At 42.5% G+C, this 15,178-nt stretch overlaps 1 protein-coding gene across 16 annotated transcripts in view; it reads left to right on the forward strand.

Annotated features, from left to right (window-relative positions):
- The window catches only part of NCOR2 (nuclear receptor corepressor 2), a 641,335-nt gene that overhangs the window by 74,877 nt on the left and 551,280 nt on the right, over positions 1 to 15,178 (forward strand). Inside the window, exon 1 of one of the 16 annotated variants that reach the window (XM_068243915.1) lies at positions 2,629 to 2,782. The exons of the other annotated variants lie outside the window; for them this stretch is intronic. The gene's annotated coding sequence lies outside the window, so the exon portion shown is untranslated. Of the gene's footprint in view, positions 1 to 2,628; positions 2,783 to 15,178 lie in introns of those variants that run through there. 16 annotated transcript variants of the gene reach the window in all.

The raw sequence follows: 15,178 nt of genomic DNA on the forward strand, positions 1-15,178 counted from the left end.
GGAAGATGGAGTGAGCAGGGTGAGAGGGGTCAGAGGAAATTTTGGTTGCTCTGTACCACCCATCTGTACTGCTCAAGCAGCGCAGCTTAGTGTGGCAACGCAAGTAACATTTTCAAAGAAGTGCATGCTACTGCTGTAGCGTGCACTACTAACTTACTGTCAGGTCCAGTGACTTTGTAGAACGAGATCCCCACACTTTGATTGGCTCAATGGGCTACCTGTCACTTGACAGACAGCATAATGAGCCAAAGTGTGGGGATCTCGTCCTACAAAGTTAATCAACCCCCAAGTCACATAGCTAATTGTACAATCTGTTAGTCAGTATATCTCCTGTCTGGCTTTTGGAGAAATTTCAAATGTTGCTGAAACCCAAGAGAAGCTGATGACGTGTTTGAAACTTCCGGTGCCCGGCGGATCAACTGTATACACATCAGCATGGCAACAGGGACGTGAGCCCTACTGTCCCAGTTTGTATGGCTCTCACGGAATTACATTTTAAAATATGTGGTGTTTATGGTTCTCTCAGACAAAGATCTTCCTGATCCATGCTAGACCATGATGTGAAAGTTGCCACCTCTTCAGAGCATCTCCTGACTGCTTTCTTGTGTGGCCAGTCCATATTGTTTTTCTTGTGTACAACCAGATAACCACACGCTAAAGGGACTTATCAGCCTGTAGAGTGTGACAGGAAAACCAGTACATGCTCAGTTCCTCATGAAAAGATGGAGAGAAGAAATATAAATATAGCCCATCGATCCACAGTTACCTTTTACTTCCTTCTTGGGTAACCAGTTGTGTTTGTAGCTGTGCAGTGACCTAGCTGGACGGATGTGGTCCCACACAGGGGAATACTACCAGCATTGTGGTGTCTTGTGTTTTCAAGTTGCATTTCCTGAGAGATTTTTTTTCCTCTAGTCTGGTTTTACAAAACATAGCATATTCCATTGCCACATCAAAATTAAAGCAGTAATAAAAGCTGGTAAAACAGTGTCTGGTTCAGTGGAGGAATACACACTTTATTTTATAGTCTCATCACAAACCTATTTTCACTGGCTGTTATTTTCAGCAGAGTAAGCTTGTGCTCAGTAAAGCTAGGTAAACTGTTATTCACCAGTGTCAGGTCTACATTACTTGACATTGTTTGCACAGTGACTGTACTGACCTGCTTAGACTTAGTTCTTATTTTATTATGGATTATGTGGTGGCTTATTTGATTATGATATATGACCGTTTGCAAAGTCTTAAACCGGACCAAAGTCACTGTATTGAAAAGTATCAGATGGGCTTTCCTGTAATGCTGGGATGTGGTGAAATGTAGTCAAGCATGTGTTGCCCTTCCTACTTTGTGTGTGGCATGGTCACACCTGACTGACCTGCCCAGTAGCTGAATCCAGAGAGGACAGGAAGCAAGTTGTACTGCAACTCCATTTGCCCCATTAAAAAAAAAAATGTCCAGGATTTACATTTATACATTAGGGGTGTAGCAGCGGCGTGGACGCGGCGGGCTCAGCCGATTCCCTGAAGATTTAATGCTGAAATCAGACGGGTATCGGCCTGTAGTTTATTGGCAGCTTCAAGCAAGAGACAAATGTATCACTAATCCTATTCGATTAGAAATAAATGTGTCTCTTTGTCGAATCTGCCCATAATCGTCAGGTCTGTGGCCATCTTTAATGTGCAGGGGACATGCAGAACCTGTCCAAGGTGTCCTGTGGGGCCTTTTACACATGTCTGCTACATAACTGCCCTGTGTATTACAACACATTACCACATTTTTCTGCGCCATGCCTTGCCCGTCATCAAATGAATGTCTCACATCTGTACCATACAGGCAGCAGACCCAAAACAGAGGTGCTCGTTTAGCTTTATGTATGGTGCACTAATGCATGCATTTATGAGAAAAGGCCCTTAGGCTTTGAGTTCTAAAGGAGAGTAATGGCAGCCATACACAGAACGAGTTAAAGCTTCCGCATAATCTTTATCAATCAGACATGTCAATTTTTATTTTGTGGAAAATAATGAAGTTGATTGATGACACTTACTAACACATACCAACACATTAAGTGTAACAGGGCCCTTAGGCTTTCAGCTTCCGGAGAGACAAGTATGACTAGATCTAGTAGGAATCATTGTTAGAAGAAAATTCTGAGCTGACAGCGAGGTAAGTATGCACCGGTAATTATTTTAAACAATTGTATTCGGTTTAGGTATGAGCACCTTTACATCATGCAGTGATGTAGGTGGCAAGTAATTCAGCCATTCATGTCAGCGACAGATACAGCCTGCCGGATGTGATGATCTGTCTGGAAAGGGTGGCCAGAGAAGACATCAGTGACTTTCTCTTCAAGGTTGTGCAGTCCTTCTCCGGGAGTGTCTTCATCCTGTTATTTATGCAATCAAACAGCGAGTCTAGGCAGGACATGTACAGAAAGTAGGTTACACATAGGAGAACTCATAATTAGAGGTGATTGAGGAGACAGAGCTATTAAAAGTCCTAAGTAGTTTTTCAACTCCTTGAGGCATCTGGAAAGCTGCCACTGTTACCATGAAAACAAAGGAATAATTAGCTGCTGCCAAGGCTGGGGAAAACACTCCTAGTTCTGGCTACAGTACAGGATGAACAGTCTTATGTAATCCGCAGTGTATGTGGCTCAGACAGTCAGGAAGCTACATGGCAGAATCACAAACCTTCTCATATTCATAGCAGAGTAACCCATTCCAGTAGGGTATGAAGTACAGAAAAGCACATCTATAACTCAGTGTGGTGTTGTTGTTGTTTAAAGTAAGTCGTTTGAGGATATTACTACTTTTTTGATGAAATTGTATTTACATCTTTTACTTGTAGTGTACGAATAGTTTCTCATTTGTTATTATTTTTTACTTTTTTGTAATTGACTTGCCTAAAACTGAACACAGGCTTATTAAACCAAAACCGAGAGCAAGAAGTTTTGAGTCCAGATGATACCATTTATTGGCTAACTTAAAAGAATAAGAGTAAGCTTTTCGGCTCTTTCGCCTTCATCAGACTTCAATCCTGTTTGCTTACAAGCTGATGGAAGAGACAGCTGTATATATGCAACTTCAAAAGGGGATACATAGATGTTTTGCTGGCATAAATACAAGTCATTAATATCATAAATAGTAGGATAGGAAAACGAGGGGAGTGGAGCCAACAAATCAACAAAATAGCTCACAAAATATCAAAAAGCTTTATTAATCCAAAAACACACATACAAGACAACATTAAGGTTGAAATAGCTAGGTGGCCACCCTGCAACCAGACCGGCGCCTTCACATTCACACCAGACCAGCTACCAAAAATCTCAGAATACACAGGAAAAAATGTCCCTTAGAGGGGGACCCCGCTGGGTAATATGTCTCCAAGTTCTCAGAGCTAAGTAGCAACAATTCCAATAAGAATTAATTGTATATATTGGATAACTATAAGATGTTAACAAGGAGCTCCAGCATACTATGCCACACTTTTTAGAGAATACTTCTCAAGAGAAAGTCTGTATGGCGTAATAATAGCAGCTAAGCCAAAGAAAAGCGCATGCAGCGATGTTAGCCAGAAAAGCAGCGTTTCATGCAAGCACAGTGTCAATGTTATCTTACCATCTAGATGATATTGATTATTCACATAGGTCTAGGTGACCAATATACCTTATATAGATGTCACTCAACAATCTGAGGCTGGACACACAGTGAACAAGGTTGTCCCCAGTGTAGCGAGGTCTCAGGATGGTGTCGAGATAACCACTGTAAGTCCAAGTAGGCAAGGGATCCAGCCAAGAATGGCTACCGTGCAGAGGATGAGCTGAGCTGTTAGCACATATGCATAGTCCCCAGTAAGAGACTGGCTCAGGTGACACTGGATCCTGCGTATTTGGTGGAGCCTGCTGCGGAGATCTGGTCGCGATGTGCGGCGTTACCTGGCAAGATGGCAGGGAGCTCAATGTCCAGCTAGAGCGTGACCGCGCCGAGTATGCCCAACATGTTTCGCTGGCGAACGGCCAGCTCTTTCCAGGGAGGCATGGTGAACAAGGCTTTTGCGCTAACAGAGGCCTTTTGAAGGTGCCGCCGATGCGGCCGAAGTGCGTATGCTCCCAGCGGCACCCGCTCCCACTGCCCACCAACCGGAAGCAGGAAGACAAATACACCTGCGCTCCAGACGGCAAGCAGGAGGGTGGGTAGGCGCTGTGCCCCACACCCCTGCACGTGGAACGCAGGGATATCAGAAGCACTGCGTCCTCCATGGGGGAGGGGAGGGCAGACGGAGCCAATGCAAATCAGGTTTAAATTTACAGGACTCTCAATGCAGGTAATATGTATGCAGAATGCATAACCCATAATGCATACATCAACAAATATCAATATATGCATAAAGATGAATATAAATATAAGGATGGCTTCAGTAGTATCCCATAATCAACACATCTTCAAATTTGACAAATGTGCATGGCCAATATAAATAATGCCATGCCCTGCACGAAAAGAATGCATTAAAAAAGGAAACATGTAGGGGACAAGGGTGATATCCTAAATCCACCCCAAAAATAATGCTATGGATAAACCGTGCATAGCAGGGACATATAGTCAATGTTGCAATGGGACGCCAAGTCATTAATATTCCTTAAAGCGGTAGGATCAGCCATACTATGCCAGGGTAAAAAAACACATATATAAGTAGATAAATACTTGATCTACTTACATAACACATGTATTGTACTGTCCACGTTTTGATTTTAGTGAATGTTATATAGTAAATGGCGAGAATTCTGTTCCTGGTGGGGGCCATGTCTTTTGCCCACAGTTAAGGCTAACTCGTGATGTCATTTCTGCCCTTTACTTTTTTTCTTGTCTCCTCCAATCGCTGAGTAACCTCAGCCTTGCATGTAAACACAAGATTAGGAGATCAGGTTTCAGATAAGCAGCAGGCAGGGAAATAAAGGGAAGAGGAGGAATATATTATAGATAAAAAGAATCACCAGCATGCAATTCTTTGGCACCGACTACTAAAGAGCCAGTGCTCCTAAGGTATGTGATAACTCCAAATCATAACGGCAGAAAAAGTTTTGAAAGTTTTAAATGCAGGATTAGCATCTTTATCACTTAATACACTCAGACCAGTTGCTGTTGAAATTTGATTTTTATGGTGACGATACCGCTTTAAAGAGAACCCAAGGCGGATTTTCTAAAGCTAATAGGACACAGAGGCATGCTCTCTGCACAATGACATGCATCTGTGTCCTTCTATCGCTGCTGCTGTCCCCCCTGAAAAATAGCGCCAGGCTAGCGACAATCTGATTGTCTCTAGCCTTCTGTTTACCTGGGATTTGTCAATCAGCATTGCCTCCCCCACTTCCTCTATTTCATGGCTCCCCGACTCTGTCAGCTTCCTCCAAATGGAAGCTAAGCCGCGACCCAGGAAGTACTTCCGGGTCGCTGCTAAGCTTCCGATTGTGTCCTAAGTGCAGTAATTTCTTTTCAGTGAGGGTCACACTGTAGTCTGACCCAGTCCAGAACTGCCACTTACATACCTGATGTTCAACTCTTTCAGGCAGAGAAAGAAAAAAAGGAACATAGCATAATTATTTGTGTGCTAGGCACTGTATATACTGTACATATGTCTCATCATGTTACATGTCACCTCAGGTATCCTTTATGGTTTTGGTTGAGGAGTACAGATCGGTTTACATATTTAATGTTCAAGCACATGCTGGGCAGTTTGAATTTGCCCATATGTGACCTTATGGACCTTGCAGTCACATGAGGTTGTATGTGTATTGCCCCCCCCCCCCCCCCCCCCAAAAAAAAAATACCTTTATTTCCATTTGGAATCCCTTGGATGCATTGCAGCGCACTTGCTTTATCATCTGTTCCTTGTTGGATATCAGTTAGGTACATTTGCATGTTCCTGTGAATGCAGCCATAACTCTATTTGTCAGGGAGTATATTGTATGTGATGGGGAAGCATATGAGCTGTGTGACATCAGTAAAGAAACCTTTACACTGAAACGTATGGCTGAGAAACTGTTTGTCGCTTGGGCTAATATTGACTTTGTTAGTTCACCTCAGAGCAATTATGTCACAGAAACATCAGGTGTAACTAACGTCTCAGGAAACGCTCAGAGATTTGGCCTGTTCACACTAATCTTTAACCGCTTCTGGGTCGCACTGATTGAAATCTACACCCTTCTGTGTGTTATCTCTGCTAGGGCGGAGATTTCAATCCTCTCGCTGATCCCACCGCTCTCTCAAAGCTGCATCCCCCTCGCTCTGCTGTCGGTATGACGGCAGAGCTCCCTAAGACGGTAAATCACATTGAGTCACAGTAATGACTGGGTCAGAAGACAATGAAATCAGCTCCTGACCGGCTCAGGGAGCAAGGGGGCTTATAAATACAATAAATAATAATAATAATATAGCGACGGGACATTGGAGTGAATGGCTGTAGTGGCGGGTCAGTGTGCACCAAACCAGCGGTCTCTGGTACAGAGACTGCTGGTACTGAAGGGGTTAAGGTATTCATTCCACCCCATTATTTTAATTTGGACTGATCACAGTGACTAATAGTATAAGCATTTATTTATGTATTTTAAATATTTATATAGCGCCGACATATTTAGCCACTTGCATGCTGGATTCCCCCCCGCCCCCCCCCCCCCCCTTCTTTCCCTGTGCCACATGTTGGGATAACTACTACACGGGCTTCCAGAATCGCAAATGCAAACAAAATCATGTGTGTTTTTTTGTGTGGTGAGTTTTTTTTACAACATGGTTGTAGCCTGAGGTTGATGCAGCAACTCACTTCTTACAAATAATGAGTGAGGTATAGCTAGATAGTATTTTCTGTTTATAATGCTGTGGGTGCAATATGTACAAAGCTCTTTTTAAATGAATTTCCTCTTATGCTAAAGTGGCTTGTATGGTGTGCCACCCCATTTGTAGGAATATGCAAGACATGACACTGCCATTCATTCTGTACAAGAGCAGTTGCATGTGTAAATCCATTGTACAAGTTGAATACACCTGTGTAGTATGAAAGGGGAAGTTGCTTCTGTGAGGGAGCTGGTTTTCCATGAGTGTGCTAGCTTTGAATGACACAAATGCCTGCCTTTCAGTCCGCAGTACCTGCTCAGAATGATGTAACCCAAGTGGTATGGCCTTGTTTATTGAGAGCATGAGAGCAAATGGAAAGGAGTCAGGGGAATAGAAAAGCTAATTCTTGCCTGTGGCAAGGCACCTTGATCTAACACATGACAATCCTAACCTGTACATTAAACAGTAAAACGGTGGTAAATAAAAAACAGTTGTCTTGCATTCTCTTCCATCTCGTATGGTGATTTTGTTCTCATAGTTACACTTAGTAAGCTTTTTATATTTTGTGTTTTTAAGTGTTTAGCAAACACAACATGGGCACGTTTGTCACTTCAAGTGGATCAGTGTATGTGAAGTCAGGGCCATTGGTAGAACCTAGAAACCTTTAATGTTTACCTAAACCCCAGCGGTATAAGGGCTGCCTGTCCACAGACTGCTCAATTTCCACAACTGGTAGATTCAGTTACTGTGAGGCCCCTTTTACGCTTGCATTGCAAGTATGTTTGGCGTTACCCTGTTTTACTGCAGGTTAATGCAATGACAATGCAGGTGATTGGGGCTATTAACACTTCAGGCATTGCGTCGTGTTGCACCGTAAGTATCCAATCCGCCACAATCCCGATGCACAGATTGCAGCGCATTACTGCAAGCACCGCACTTAACACATGGTACCTGGGGTAATGGAAGTCTGTGGGCAACATGGATAGTGTAAATGATGCAGCGCGGTGCGTCGCGCATGCACAGACCGATGGGAATGCCAGTGAGGTACTTCCTGCCCAGTCATTGAGCAGGGGCGATATGCGTATGACCCTGCCGGTGCTCTGTGCCTCAAGGTCATATGTTTGTAGTTTTTTGTGGTGTGATGCGGCAGAGTTAGTGTGTGTGCAATGATGAGCTTTCCCCCACAACATCCATTGACCGTACTTGACCAATGGATTGGAGCAGCTGGAAAATTGATCTATCAAGAAGTACAAATCCACTGTAGCAGTTGGATTGATAAATTCACATCAGACCTGATTGGTATCTCTAGGGCGTAGTGTTGCATCTGCTGAATATCAGTCAGGCATGGAACGGGTTATTCTCTTTCTGCCTCTAACCATATTTACTAATTACTGAGCTAATAAATCTAGACAGGGTTATGCTGTAATCCTGACTGCATCAGAAGGACACGTAGGCAACCTCTGTTATACTACAGGCAACAGTACCTCAATCATTACTGCGTCTGATGTCCCTTCTCACAGCTCCCATAGTTTATGATTTGATTGCACATGCAACAATTATTTCAGTAATTATTAGTAAGCCCTGGCAGCTTTTATGCAAGCAAAGCTTAGCTGTGCTTTTATTTTCCTATCTTATAGGATCTCTGAAATCCACAGCACAGGATTCAAGGGGAAAAACTAACTTACTGTAATAATAGTACTGATAAAAAAATGCACGCAAAATCATGTCACCCGTGCATAAAATAAAAACCATGAAAAAGTAAAACTTCCTTAAAGAGAACCCGAGGTGGGTTTGAAGAATATTATGTGCATACAGAGGCTGGATCTGCCTATACAGCCCAGCCTCTGTTGCTATCCCAAACCCCCCTAAGGTCCCCCTGCACTCTGCAATCCCTCATAAATCACAGCCACGCTGCTGACAAACAGCTTGTGAGAGCTGGCTGTGTTTATCTCTATAGTGTCAGTCTGCTGCTCTCCCCGCCTCCTGCAGAACTCCAGTCCCCGCCTGCATCCCTTCCCTCCCTGCTGATTGGAGGGAAGGGACGGGGGCAGGGACCTGATCTATGCAGGAGGCGGGGGAGCAGCTGAGACACTACAGATGTAAACACAGCCTCACAGCACGGCTGTGATTTATGAGGGATTGCAGAGTGCAGGGGGACATTAGTGGAGTTTGGGATAGCAACAGAGGCTGGGCTGTATAGGCAGATCCAGCCTCTGTATGCAGATAACATTCTTTAAACACACCTCGGATTCTCTTTAAAGCGTGGGTTCAGTCACTTTTTTTTTCAGAGGTGGCGGAATCTGAGCACTGAATCAATTTAAAATGTTTCCTTTTATTGATCCACTTGACAATAATGTGATATATAGTTGGAGTAGATTGTGGAGGTGCGGACACGCACACACACATACACACACACACGCACACGCACACACGCACACACACATACACACACCTGGCACTGAATGCAGGCAGTGGGAATAGAAAGTAGGATCCGTAAACAAGAAACGTGCACACAGTGTTGGTAGAATCCAATTCAAAACTAGCAGAAACCGTGAAAGTCCATAGGGAAGAATTACATTTTGCATGTGAATTGGCAATGTGGCAAAACTCATGCGATTTCTCCCTAGTGTGGTCCCTGCCTTAAAGGATACCCGAGGTGACATGATGAGAACTGTACATGGGTATGTACAGTTACTAACACACAAAGAACTATGCTGTGTTCCATTTTTCTTTCTCTCTCTGCCTTAAAGGTTTAAAAATCAGGTATGTAAGTGGCAGTTCCTGTCTGAGTCAGGACTGGGTCAGACTACAGTATGACCCTCACTGATAAGAAATTACAATTAAAAAACTCTTTCCTAGGAGAAAATGGCCTCTGAGAGCAGGAAAGTGATAAAAAGGGTATAGTCCATAGATTTTAGCTCTAGCATACTTCAATAAATGTGTAATTGAGCAAAAACAAAATAGTAAAAACTTAAAAAGTAGATTTTAATATAAAATAAAACTGTGGAATATCTTAAGTCATTTTCAGGAGAAGGAAGATAAATACAATAGTTTATTTCATTAGTTTATATTCACCTCGGGTGTTCTTTAAGGTGCCCATTTGGTACCATTTTTTGTGAAAATTTGTGGTAAATTCAGTGGACTGGACATGATTAGGAAATGTAATATACTGTATATATACAGTGTAACCTTATATACAGTAGAATCTGATATCCAGAACCCAAAGCAACCAGAAAATAACTCAACCTTGCAGGATTCACAAAGCTATTTTTACTGTACCCTATACAGTAATAAAAGGGTGTTACGTGGTTTGCCTTCATTTTTCGTAATTTGCATATTAGCATTAATCTGAGTTTATGGTGATTATATAGTAAGCGGCATAGAACAGCATAATCGGGCCTGTTTTAATAGCGATGTTCATGGCATCATGGGGACTGCGAGAAACCATGTTGGCAGAACCACGATTGCCCTGTTTTGCCCCTATTTGAAGTCTGTCTCATGATGCAATACTGTTGAATATGGTGAAGCACAGTGGTAGCATCCATAATGATGTGGGATTGCAGCTGCAAGGACACTGGCTATGGTTGAGGAACAGCTGAATGTACCATACTACAAAGACCACTTGCTCCTGAGTGTCCTGGATTTCAGATCATGCCAGGGTTTACCTTCCAGCAAGTGACTGACTCTAACACTAGGCAAACATGACACAAGAGAACTTTGCGGATTTCTCCAAGTGACCCGGCCAGAGCCAGAACATGAACCCAGTCAAACACATTTTGGAGAGACCTTAAAATGCCTGTCCATCAACCCTCTCCATCCAGCTTGGCAGGTCTTTGGAGGACCTGATGAGGAGAAGGGCAGCAATTTAAAGTAAACTCAAGGTGAAAATATACTGATGTGATAAACAATTGCATTTAGCCTCATACTCCTAAAAATGACTTTTTTTAATTGTATATTTAAATCTTTACAAAGTATATTGAATGTTTTGTTGCCTCTACTCAATGACAGTCTATTAAGTGCCCCAGAGTTAAAATACATGAACTATGACCCTTTTTTCCTCTTCTGCTCTCAAAAGTTTTATTCTGCCAGGAAAACTTTTATGGCTGTAATCTTCTTATCAGTGATGTTTACTATATTCCCGACAAGACAGAAGCTGTCACTTCCATGCCTAAAAATGAACTCTTTCAGACAACAAAATACAAGTAAAACAGCCTGGTTATTAATGTTTTGTACTGTACATACACATGTTTATCTCATCATGTCACACGTTGCCTCCGGGACACCTTAGGGCTTGTTTCCATTATACAACGCTGAGCCGTGTGCCTAGCGCGACTCCCCCGGGTGGTACTTGCGATCCCATTCATTATACTGAATGGGATCGCGGGCACATTCAGGCAACCATTTGCTGCGATGCAGTGGCAGCGCATGTATGGAAACAGTGTCATGTTTCAGTTTTCAGTTCTCTTCTGTGTTTCTACTTAATTGAAAAATCGTGTTTCGTTTTTGTATATATATTATATATATATGTTACGGCCAGAACCCGAAGTTTGGCCACTTCTAGTTCTGGCCGGCCACTTCGGGTTCTGGCCGGCCAATTCGCGAAGTGCCCGCTGCGCTGCGGCCAATGTTAGAAATGGAATGATTCCTCTGAGGTTAATGTATCTTCTGGCCGCAGCGCAGCGGCCAAACGTTTAACAACTTAGTGAATTTATTGCAATTCAGCCGGCGGCAATGTAACAATTCAAGCCGCCGGCTTTTTTTTTTCTGCCTCTCTCTCTCTCTCCTCTTATGGGCAGTCGGCGGGGACATGCGTGTCCCCGGGAGTCGTTCGTGGCGCCAGGGCAGCAGAGCGGGGAGGCTGCAGACATTGCTTCTGCCAGCACCCGCTCTGCAAGAACAGCAGGATCCCCCTGCCGCGACGAACGACTCCGGGGGGACACGCGTGTCCCCGCCGGCGGCCCATAGGAGAGCGAGAGAGGCGGGGGGGGGAGGAGAGAGAGGCAGAAAAAAAAAAAAGCCGGCGGCTTGAAATGTTACATTGCCGCCGGCTGAATTGCAATAAATTCACTAAGTTGTTATACGTTTGGCCGCTGCGCTGCGGCCAGAAGATACATTAACCTCAGAGGAATCATTCCATTTCTAACATTGGCCGCAGCGCAGCGGCCACTTCGCGCATTGGCCGGCCAGAACCCGAAGTGGCCGGCCAGAACTAGAAGTGGCCAAACTTCGGGTTCTGGCCGTAACATATATATATCATCTAATATGAGTATTGAGTGTTGCTAGAGGATAAAATATATTTAGCATGAGGCTGCAACATAGTAAATAGTAACGAGTTGTAATTGCTGAATGCAGTAATATGGTATATGGAATAATCATTTAATACAGTTTCAGTAATAGTTACGTTTGTAAACGGAAGTGGAAGCTGCATTAGCACTATTCTATAATTTCTATCACATTCCAGTATAACAAATCTCAATACTTAGGGTTAATTTAATTTTCTGTTTCAGCTTTAAGAGCACGAGACTTTATCATGCAAGCGTCTGACACACTTCTATAAATATACATGCTTTTTCTGTGGATCTTTTTTTTCTTTCTTCTCCTTCGGGATAAACTAGTAATTGGATGACCATATGGAAGAGATACTTCTAATGGAAAGCTTACTTCACCCAGGCTATAATAATACAGTGTGTGTGTCTGCTTAGAGGCAAGAATAAAGATCAATCAATATGTGTTAAATGCCTGGGATGGGAGGTAATTCAGCTTACACTCAAATACCTGCAAGGCTACACATTGTGTACATGCTGTTATGTAGCCCTATTGTACTATGTACAGTGCTATCAGTGCACAGAAAAACTGAACTTGGCATTCTAAACCATTCATGTCATTGTTCTTTAATTCTGTCCATACAAACTTTATACATAATGTTCTTCAAACTACCTCTTATATAGGAGGGATTTACAAAGTACGTTTTCTTGACATTTCTGTGTTTTTGCAGCTATGGATATCTTACAGTAACCTTAGTACATCTCTTTCATGTGCAGATTTATATTAATTACATTGTTCATTTTTTTAATTATTGAACTAGGTGTCCCTGGTTTGAAAGACCACTCGGTGTGTTACACTTGGGTCTAAGTGGTTTCAGTTATAAGCAAGCTGACTTGAACGCCGCGTGGGCACTGGCGTATTAACCAACTGACAAAACCATGTTACCCAAAAGACAAAACTTGATACTTAAAATACAAATCCATATTAAATGGCACATGCTTATAATAAGATTATTCTGTGTGTTTGTATGGGAGGTAGCTTTATGGGATATAGTGCTTAATCATTGTGCTGGTGAGATGTCTTCCTGTAGATCTGCACCCCAATTGCACGGACAACCCATAGCCAGCATCTGACCTTACCTGTACATTCAACATATCAAGATGGCTCTCTTACAAGTGGCTGTAAGTGACCGCAGTTTCTTGACACTGGAGTTATTGCTGCCACAATACAGGAGATGCTGCCTCAACTCAGAGACTGATACCCTAAGATCGTAGTGAGGATTACCATCACACGATTTTAATCATATGCCACTCTTGAAGTGCGATAATATTAGACTATTTCAAGGTAGTCCTTGATTTATTACAAAATGTTTTCACTGTGGGTGTGTGTGTGTGTGTGTGTGCAGATGCAATTACACAACCACTATTGTACAGTACTAATCTCTCACCTTACAATGGTCACACAGGTGAGGGTTCAAAGAGTTTTTTTTCACTTAATAGAAGAACATATAATTTTTTTCTCCTGCCTTTTCACACATATGTTTTCTGTTCCTATCTACGAAACATGCATTCTGTGCCTCCAAAGTGAAAAGTACTAAAAAGTAATTTTAAAAAGTAAAATCGAACTCAAGCAAATTTGGGACAACTTGACTGTTATTGCTTGTTGGCAACTAAAAATGTGTCTTATTTATAAGGTCTCGGGTGAGAAAACTTAGGAGCAATACTTATTGAATAAGAGCCAGGGTGATATTGACCATTACCATGATTACTAAATGTCTGCCCACTCAGCTATCTCTTGATGATGCATCTCATGCAGGCTTTTATTTGTTGTTTCACTTCATCTACTTGTCTTCCATGTGTGTTGCTGCCTCAGGCTTTCTCTCACTCTGGGTTTCATCCAGGACAGGTGGCTTTGACACTTCTCAGACACTGTCCTTGCTTCTGCTGGTGTACAGCTTGTGTAAAGCTACAAACACAGTTAGGTATTCAGCTTGCATAAAGCTACATACACTATTAGATTTTTCTTGGCAGAAACAATATTTCCTTATTAATTTGGCTGAAAATGTAAAGGGTGTACAGGTGTCCCCTGATATCTTTGGCCTCCTCTCTTGATGCCTTTTGTTCATTAGGAACTTTAAAGTTCACAGCCGGGTGCTTTTTGTGTATCTGTCCCTCTTATCCTCACACTAAGAACAGTGTGTCTGTACAGCTTTTGCCCCTTATTTCAAGAGAACTTGACTGCAAATGTGTACTTGGACTTGAAATGAGTTATGTGTGTGTGTGTGATTATACTCCCAACACTAAAATTTCAGTAACTACTCTTACTTAAGAAAAATAACATTTGAAAGCATTCCCAAGCATTCCCTGTGTGTAAAATGATTTAGTTTCACTGCAGAGAGCAGTAGAAGCTTGCTTATCTCTTTTTATCGGCAAGGGCAAGAATCTCCCTGTGCCTGTGTTTTCGCTCTCCTCCCCCTCCTTTACTGCTGAAGTGATTCAGCTATTGCTAGGGCATTGTGTCTTCAGCAGGGGGAGGGAGAAGGGGGCTGAGTAAAGACACAGGAACAAGGAGACTCTTGCCTTTGCTGATGACAAGAGATAAGCAAGCGTCTACTGCTCTCTGCAGTGAAAATAAATGATTACAAAATTAATACTTGTCAATGCTTTCAAATGTTATTTAACTAAGAGTTGTTACTGAAATGTTAGTTTGGGGAGTGTAATCCCACTTTACAAAAAAATATAGAAAATGGAAGCATTCTTGCCACACAGAAAAGCTAATTCCATCACTGTCCTCAATGCCTTTTTCTCTGTGTTAAAAGTCCTGGGGCCTTCTGTGTCTGTTGAGGGAACAGCTACTTGTATGTTTGACAACTAAAAGAGAGCAAACACTGCGTTACTGCGCTTATGCATTGCATCCTTTCTTTTCCTTTTTCCATTTCTCCCCTTGAGATTTCTTAGTAATGTTGCGTTTTAATCTAGCGAGTCATCTGGTTTTAGTTGAAATGTAGAACATCCTATATGGAAAAGGTAATTGTTAAGTGCTATTTACCTCGGCTACCTCAAATAGAGGTATCCTCTAGAGCTTACTATGA

Source organism: Hyperolius riggenbachi, chromosome 1, assembly GCF_040937935.1.
Source record: "Hyperolius riggenbachi isolate aHypRig1 chromosome 1, aHypRig1.pri, whole genome shotgun sequence".
NCBI lineage: Eukaryota > Metazoa > Chordata > Amphibia > Anura > Hyperoliidae > Hyperolius > Hyperolius riggenbachi.